We start from the raw sequence: 9,450 nt of genomic DNA on the forward strand, positions 1-9,450 counted from the left end.
TGCAACGACCCCAAGAGAGCTTTTGGAAGCTCTGCACAATAGGAGAAATCAAGGAGCTTTGAGGCCTTGAACAGACAAAAGCCAAGCAGAGCAAGGAATTGGGGGATAGCTTCTGTAGGAGCCGGGCTGCATCGAGGTGCAACAACAAATGTAAAGGAGAATCAAAGGCTTGAACAGAGTCGCGAGCAGCAAGGCAGAAACAACTTGTAGCAAGAAATTCCGGGGCAGTCAGGCCCATGAGCAGCAATAGGAAATTGAGACATACAAAAATGGAGCAGAGGGAGCCGAGAGCCGGGTAGCATCGAGCCCATTTTGGGGCATAATCGGGAAACACAGGGCGAGCCTTGAAGGCATTGAGCAATCAAGCAACACCCATCTCCAAGCTCCTCATCCGTCGCTTCGAGCTATGTTTTTCTCATCTTCAAGCTCCTCAGTCGCTCGCTCCCACTCCCAATTGCTCACAACACAGCTTGTCGGATCCACTTCTGCAGTAGTCGACACAGCTAGAGAGAGATAATTTTTTTAATTTTGAACTACCATACACACTTTTGTGTGCAAGGGCTCGCTCCCACGGGAGCCCCCCCTCGACTCCTTGATCACCTACCCTGACTCCTCAAACCCGCTCTCAGACACCCTTAGATTGAGAAATAGAGAGCTTATCTGGAAGAACTTGAGAGTGAGAGTGAGAGAGAAAGACTCTCACTGTATGAGAGCGAGTGATTGAGAGAGAGATTTCTCAAAACGAGAGCGAGCGAACGAGAGAGAGAGAGAGAGAGAGAGAGAGAGAGAGAGAGAGAGAGATCGAGCAAGTGAAAGAGAGAGAGAGAGAGAGAGAGAGAGAGAGAGAGATCGAGCAAGTGAAAGAGAGAGAGAGAGAGAGAGAGAGCGAACAAGGTTTTTTTTTTTGGCCATCAATATCGATTCTCCAACATTAACACCATTTCTGAGGCATTGCGAGAGAGAGAGAGAGAGAGAGAGAGAGAGAGAGAGCTCCGACTCTGACACCGACACCATCTCTTCGGCATCGGCGAGAGCCGCCTCGACATTGGTGACTTGCCACTCTGCATCGGCACATTGGTTTTGACACCACTTTTTGCACTTTGACACCAACTCGACATCACCTCTCATTGCGGAGGATCTCCGACATCCGACCCCGACACTGAGCGCTTCCCGACGGATGGTCATGCTTGCCACACACACGGGTAAGGTGCCTCTACCATAGAGGAGTGACATCCGACATCGGCACCGAGCGCACCGATCGGACCTTATGGAACAATTTTGACTCCAAGCACCTTTGGCGGCTATTTGACTAACATATTTCCACCCAATGGCAAAAATCAGCACATATCTACAAGGACACGTAGGTTACAGGTTACAGGGGGCTTTTAAGCCCGTTTACACACAGATTCTCTAGGTTTCTTGACACATCCAGATACCAGGCTTTTTCACGCAATTTTAGTAGTCATTTTGACATCAGTTTCTCTGTAGAAAGATGCATTGACAGATGCATTTTTGTGTGAGCACACCTAGTGCTCCCGAGCTCTTTTGAGAGAAGATATTCTCGAGGCGATCACTTTACTACATGCAGTAGTTCTTGGCGCCTGTTTGAGCGCACACTCATGTACGTTGAGTTGTGGACATTGCCCATTGTAGTACGTGTGGAGCCATTTTCCTGGCTGTATCTGAGACTCGGGCCAGAAGAGCCCTTTTTGAGACTGTGGCTAGTCCTTTTGTGTTTGCATTAGCCTTTGAAGGGTCGATAGCATGAGGTTTTCTTTGAGCTGGGGTATTCCAAAATGTTGAGATGCCTTCCGTGTGATATAGGTAGCTGGGGTTTTCCTTTATGGTACCCTTGCCATAGGACATGTATCTTGATGGTTTTTTGTGCTTTTGACATCAAGTTCGCGGTCACATAGCGGTGGTATTGTGCAGTATATGCCAAGTGGTTCTTTGGATCAGTTTATGCGCTTTTGAGTTGAGTCTTAACTCCTCATACACTACAACAAAAAAACGTGTTATCGACGCAGATAACGACGCGTCCCATCGCTATCCGCGTCGCTGTGAAACCAGTCGCTATTAGCGACGCGCATCGACGACCATAGCAGAAAAAAATTTTCTTGGGCAGAGGGCAGGTAGCCTGGCCTGTGCCCAGTTAAAAGATGGACACAGCCACAGCCAGACTTCCTGTCCTCTGCCCAAGAAAGCGAACAACACCAAAATATCAACCATGCTCCCGCGCGCAGAAATTTCGGCAGAGTTCCCTTTGTTTTTACATAAACTTTTCAAAAAAAACCATATCATGTATACGCCTCCTACATGCTATCCATGTAGGATCTCACATGAAATTTAAGGCCAATGAAAGACAACCGTACCAACTGAAAAGCATAGCCATAACTTAAAAGCATAACCATAACTTAAAAGCATAACCATAACGAACCATAACCATAACTTAAAAGAATAACCATAACTTAAAACCATAACCGGCTATAACCACTTTGATCAAAACCATAATGCAGATAACCATAACCATAAACAAAATTAACAATAACCATAAGCATAACCAGAAAGAGAAACAATAACTGTCTATACAATGACAATGACAATAATCATAACCATAAGGGAAACAATAACTGTCTGAACACTAACTGTTTGTACAAAAAAGAGACATAGAAGCGTGTCTGTGTCTCACAAAGCATATAGATGAAATCTGGTCCACTAATGACTAGGCGTCGCAACCTGCACATAGGACAACTCACAAAATTAGTATTGATATTACTTCACATATTATACTGACTTAATTAAATCAACTCACACATATTAACGTCTCACCTCAAGCGATTAGTGAGACTGTAACGCCTCCCAGTCTACAGGCTCTCCTGAAGCTTCAAGATCATTCAGTACTTCATAAATACCTCTGTGATATCCATCTGACTCCTCCTCGCGTGATGGAGCTCGATGCATCGCAAGATTCTGCGTTTATACAAAAATCAAAGTAATAAGAATACATGATTCATCGCGTTTTAAAAAACGTCATAGTTAAGATTGGATTAGAAACTCACAAACTCATAGCGAAAGGTGTCGAAGCCTCCGCTGCCAAGATGAGATGTCCCCCTAGTCATCTGTCATACCTGCGCGGCCTCACGTTGCTGTCTGAACCGCGTGGCCGCTGTCCGCTCATCCTTCCTGATCTGCAGCCACGTCTCGTGTGGGATGCCCGAAGGCTTCGGCGAGCCGGTCTTGAAATCCTTCCGAGCTGCATCTCGTAGATGTTTGATGGTGTCCCGTGCAACACCCTTGATCCACCGCGCCAAAACAACGGAAGAACCCGGAGCATGCTGGTACTCTCTCAGGATGGTCTCCACTATGTAAGTGACTTTTTTCCTTTTCTTGCCGATCCCAAGATGGGGGTAAGACGGGGGTCGTGAGCGAGGAGGGGTCGAAGCATCTGTGGACCCTCCTCCACAGCAACCACCACCTCCACCTTACGATCGCCGAGATCGGCGAGTGCGCCTGTGCTGCGGAGATGAGGACGTACCCACCTCTGCCCCATCCCTAGGTGTCGATATTTTGGCGCCTTCATAGATTGGTTGACGTGCCAACTTTCTCAACATGTCTTTAGGAGATAGGCGCACGGCTTTTGGTGCTGCTTCGTTCGCGTTCTCCTCGCTTGTCTGGAAGAAGGCATCCAGCATCTCCTCCATGCCGTCGTCTTCTGTCTGTAAGCCCTTTTTTGCTTCCATCTGTGGCTCTATATTGGTCGGACCTTCATGTATAATCTTTTTTCTCTCTCTCTCTCAGATGTAGGTGCTATGTCGCGGAAATCAATGCCCGTTCCGTAGGAGTCGTATCGCAGATTCTGTACGGTTTCTCTAGCAAACTCTCCGTACTTGTGCACATGCTCATTAAATATCCTACGCTTGCGCAGGATTTGATACTTGCAGAGCGTGCACGAGCATGCAATCTTTTCCTCCATGTTAGTTGATGACGTTGCCATCTACAATGATTATGAATGTTGTTTAATATATATATATATATATATATATATATATATATATATATATATATATATATATATATATATATATATATATATATATATATATATATATATATATAGATATACTCCTCACAATGTAAACTACCTCGCATTCTCTAGTCTTGCCCAATCTCCGTACACCTCGGTCTAGAGGTGTACGGAGATCAAGACCACCGGGTCAAAATCTCGTCTTTATTGGTCAAATCCTATATGGGTAGACACATACGTGCACTCCCAGGTGTACATGGCAATGCATGTAGTAGGCAAAACCCCTTTGCCTCTTTTAGTTCCATAGTTTCTTCTCTGTCTACGTACCCTATCTCTCGATCTCGCTCTCGCTATCTCTCTTTCTTTATTTTCCTATCTCTCTCTATTTCTCTATTTTTCTATTTCTCTGCCATAACTCCTGGAGCTCCACTTCCCTATCTCTCTCTCTCTCTCTCTCTCTCTCTCTCTCTATATATATATATATATATATATATATAACTCTCTTTCTCTATCTCTCTATTTCCTATCTCTCTCTCTCTCTCTCTCTCTCTCTCTCTCTCTCTCTCTCTCTCTCTCTCTCGCTCTCTACTTCCCTATCTCTCTAATGATCGAATGAGTGACTGATCTAGGGAGATCTAGACGCCCACGACTGCGGAGGACTACACAACATCGACAGAGGCTGCATCAGAGGATCTAGCTAGGTCACTTTGGCTCGACATGCACAACGTCCGGTCAGAGTACTGACCATGGAGGAGATCTACCTATCCCAACTAGCTCGTTTAGCCGTTTAGTCCACACCCAGCAGTTTAGGATTCCATAATATTTTATTTTGTCATCTTCTTACTCTGACTTTGTATCAGATCCATCACATTGTAACTTTCTTGTCTCATGTCTCATAGGTCACTTTGGCCTTTCGAAGACGTTAATATAACATTTCATTTCATTTCTCTCTTTAATTTTTTTTTCTTTAGTTTTAATTTCCTAAGCATACATTAATTCTCTCTCTCTCTCTCTCTCTCTCTCTCTCTCTCTCCTACACACACACACACACCTCTCTCTCTCTCTCTTTCCTACACACACACACACACCTCTCTCTCTCTCTCTCTCTCTCTCTCTCTCTCTCTCTTTCCTACACACACACACACACACCGCTCTCTCTCTCTCTCTCTTTCCTACACACACACACACACCGCTCTCTCTCTCTCTCTCTCTCTCTCTCTTTCCTACACACACACACACACACACGATGTAGAGGTAGAGAGAGAGAGAGAGAGAGAGAGAGAGAGAGAGGGGTTGGGGAGGGTGGAGATGGACATAATACTTGCGCTGCAGGTTTCGGTCAAGACCCGATCGCAAGCAGAAGAAAACGGCCCCTGCGCGCGGGTTTCGCTTTTTTCCCCCAATTTTTTGGCGTCGATATACGCGTGGAAAGGCATGGCCGTCGATATAGGCGCGTCGATATCTTCATTTAGTGTTGTAGTGATACAAACGAGACTCTGCCAGATTTTTCTCGTGAGTCCGTTTTATGCGTTCTTGTCACTTCTAGCTGTCCTTACACAGTGATTGTACTAGATTTTGATTTGAGTTTTCGATCCTGTTATAGGGGAAACTTTGCCAAAATTATCCCAAGAAATTTCCCATAAAGTTTTTGGCTACATTCTCTTAATCATGGTTGCGAGTAGTGCTTTCAAAAGAGAAGAGTACTACATCAGAAAGTTTGATGGCTCAAAATTTGTCATTTGGCGACAACGTATGCAAGATGTTTTGGCTAACAAAGGCTTGATAGCACCCTTGCGTGCAATAAGAGAGAACGCGTACACTAATGATGAGTGGGATGACTTGAATGAGTATGCTATGGCGACCATTCGCCTACACCTTGGTGAATCCATTTACTTTACCATAATGTAAAAGACAAATGCCGAAGATTTGTGAGATGCTCTATGTCAGGCTTGGGATGGCAACAACGCTTCGAATAAGGTTTTCTTGATAAAGATGAACATGAAAGAAGGTAGTAATGTTAGTTTTCACTTGAACGAGTTCAACATTGTGTTTTCAAAACTTACTTCAAAAGGTCTCAAATTTGATGATGAAATGAAGGCCATTTTCTTGCTATGTTTGCTACCATCATCATGGGATACTTTCAACACAGCCATAAGAAATTATGCACAGTGGCAAGCTAGATTTCAACAGTGTTGCTGGTGCGTTGCTCATCGAGGAGATTCAACGTCAATATCTTGATGCGAGTGGGCATGGTGATGCATATGTGGCTAGTGGCAATCGTGATAAGCAAAGACAGTGTGGTCGTAGACGCGGTCATTCACAAGATCACAAGCAAGGTCATAGTAAGAGTCGCGGTAAAGACATGCAAAATGTAGAATGTTACTACTACCATAAAAAGGGACACTTGAAGAAAGATTGCCCCACAATGGATGTCATAAAATCTAATATTTAATCAACCCAAGTGATTTTCTCATATTAAATTGATCATTTAATGTGGGAGAATAAACGGGAACAAGGGTTAAGATATAGACATGTGCTTATAGATCTATTTCAACACAGGGCCAATGGTAAAGGGGCCAAAATGAGAGATGGTCTATCAAAGAGAAAGGCTAACCAATGGAGCATGAGACCTTAGGGTTAGCTTCATTGAAGACCTCCAATAGTTAGTGTAAAAGTCCTTTGACCTTAGATAAAGGCTAGGGCTGAGCTTGAGGTGGGAACCCGGCCCAACATTAAGGTGCTTGATGACTGAGGTGCTTGAGATGCTTGAGGTGCTTGATGATTGAGATGATTGAGGTGCTTGAGATGCTAGGGTTGTACTTGAGGTGAGAACCCAACCCAAGCTTGAAGTGGGAACTGGGCCTAGGCTTGAGGGGCTTGAGGTGTCAAAAGTCAAATATTCAATCCCTACAAGGAGGAGACGAGCCCTACATGAGGGGGGATGAGAGAGAGAACACACACACTCACACAAGGCATGCCTAGTACAAAGAAAGCAAAGGGGACACTTGTCAAGTTCCTCCTCATGTTGCTCTCATAGTGTGCCTAAAGCCTATTGGTTGGCCACCCAAGGGGTCCAAGGATAATTTAGAAGATTTAATTAATTGTCTTTGCATTTATCAAGTCCTCTCTTTAAAAGGGGAAAGGGGGACACTTGTCCCAAGGCTACCCTTGTTGGTTGGTATGACTCTTGCTTATGATTGGCTAGGCCTGGAGGGGTTCAATGAGCTTCAAGCATGAGATACAAGGGGGGGTCAACCAAAGGAAGCTAGGGGGTTGCTTAGGGGGTATACTCTCCCACACACACTCACACGCGCTCTCATTATTCAATGTGCAAAGTGCAAGAGCTCCCTCTCCTTCTCCAAGCAAGTAGAGGTTGAGAGCGTACACCAACACTCTTGGCTATGGAGTGCAAATCCCACCAAGAGCAATGCTTCAATGCTTAAGCTTTTCATCTTCTCCATATTTATTACTATGCTATTATGTATGCTAGCAAGAAGAGTCATGATAAGTGAGCAACTAATTCTCTCTCCTATTGAAATGTTTCTTCTTCCACTTCCCTATCCTCATTCCCTGATAGCTCTCTCCACCTTCAAAGGTGTTTGAGGTCTTGGGATTGAGGCTTGGGATAGTTAAAGCTTTCTTCAAAGTTTATGTTATGCTTGTGATGCTTGAAGCTTTTCATCTTCATTGCATCACCTAGTGTTAGCAGCAAGCTAACACGGACACCATTTTTCGGAGTTCTCTTTGTAAAAAATTTATTATTTTGATGAATCGGGAATATTGTAACCCCTACTTTCTTGGATAAACTCTATAATTAATGAGCTGGGGCTATAAGCTTCCAGATTGTATTAGCCAGTCAATTCCCAACTTTGGTAGAACTTCAAATTATTAGTTTTGACCACCCAAAAACCTTGGCTAAGGTATAAAGGGCAATTTTTGTAAGTTTATTATAAGTTTTTGGATAAAAAATACACAGCGTGAGCTAACGACGCTCACTTCTCTCCTTCTCGCGCTTCCTACTCCCTCTCCGGTTGTCACATTGCAATTGCATTTGTTGCATTGCAACCACCGCAGGTAAGAGCTCTACGCATTGACGTAAGCCATTCACAGTATTCCATAGCTTTTGACGTCGCCGACTCGCGGATTTCATCATAACTAGGAATTTACATGTTCAATCAAAAAACTAAGCATAGGCGGGGTATTGGGGTATCGTTGCTAAGAATTTAGATGCATTCTGGGCCGAAAACGACTAGGTCAAAAATCCACTGTTGTTAATAATCACGATTTTGGAACTTGACCTAAAGTGGGGTTTGAGGCCATAGGCATGTGTGCTTAGGTAATTTTCCAAGAAGTTTCGTTACGTTTGGATGTCATTTGATGCTGTAACGGATGTGAATTGTATGTCGATGAGCGATTGGCTTTTGGTGATTTCAGTCACTTGAGTGTAGCTTGAGTTAGATGCGAGTTGTTAGTTGTTTTCCAAGAGATTGACAACCTCTTGTAGCCTCTATGCACTAGTCGAGTCAGCTTCGTCCCATGGTTTGACAAATTAATCATGGTTCTCGCTAATACTGCAATACGATAGGATGGTGAGGTGAGACATGCGTCCCACATTTGGCGCCGCTGTCGGGGATCGAAGAGACCTAAACTAGAAAAAAACACGAGCGTCTTGTGTAGTTGTCATTTAACTTCCTCTAGGTTCACTTAGAGTTCAAAAATTTCTTTTAGAAACCGCATAGCTTAAGATTGTCGTCTTTTGCTGTGTAGAGGTAGCTTGGAAGTAATCGTACTTGTTGAGTACCTTTAGGACTGTAGGATTGTAGATTTAGATTAGGATTTGGAGAATGATTGGTAGATGAGACAAGTCTCAAGATCAAGGCTCTGAAAAAACATAAAAGCCACAAGAAAACGAGTGTTTGTGGACACTTTCCACAACCCCATTGCATGAGAATCTAGGAGTAGGGTAAGTAGGATCCGAGGGGTGGATTTCAAAACATTGCTCTCTCTGAAAGAATCAAGTGTGAGTTGTTATTGGAAGTTGGAGAATTTCAGGTCTACGGCTAGAAATAGCTCGAAAAGACTCGAATCCACTCAATCCGACTGGAGAGTAAGCCTAAGAGTTGTCTGAACCAGTGGGTAAGCTCAAAGACACTTCGAGATAAAAAATTTCAAGAGTTGGCCAAAACTCAGATTATTTACTTTTTCTTGACAATTTAGGCCAAATTAAGTTTTGACTTGATTTATAGGCTTAAAATACATCATATAGAGACTGTCCTTGAGAAATTGGAAAAAAGGTCTCATTTCAAGCCTAAAGTTGATAATCACGATTATTAACTTTCTGCTCTAAATTGACCAAGGTTCATACCATTGACTCATTGCATGTGTACAAACAACTTTTGTAAAGGCCCAAGAGATTTGGATCACTA

Source organism: Adiantum capillus-veneris, chromosome 20, assembly GCF_014529385.1.
Source record: "Adiantum capillus-veneris isolate H3 chromosome 20, ASM1452938v2, whole genome shotgun sequence".
NCBI lineage: Eukaryota > Viridiplantae > Streptophyta > Polypodiopsida > Polypodiales > Pteridaceae > Adiantum > Adiantum capillus-veneris.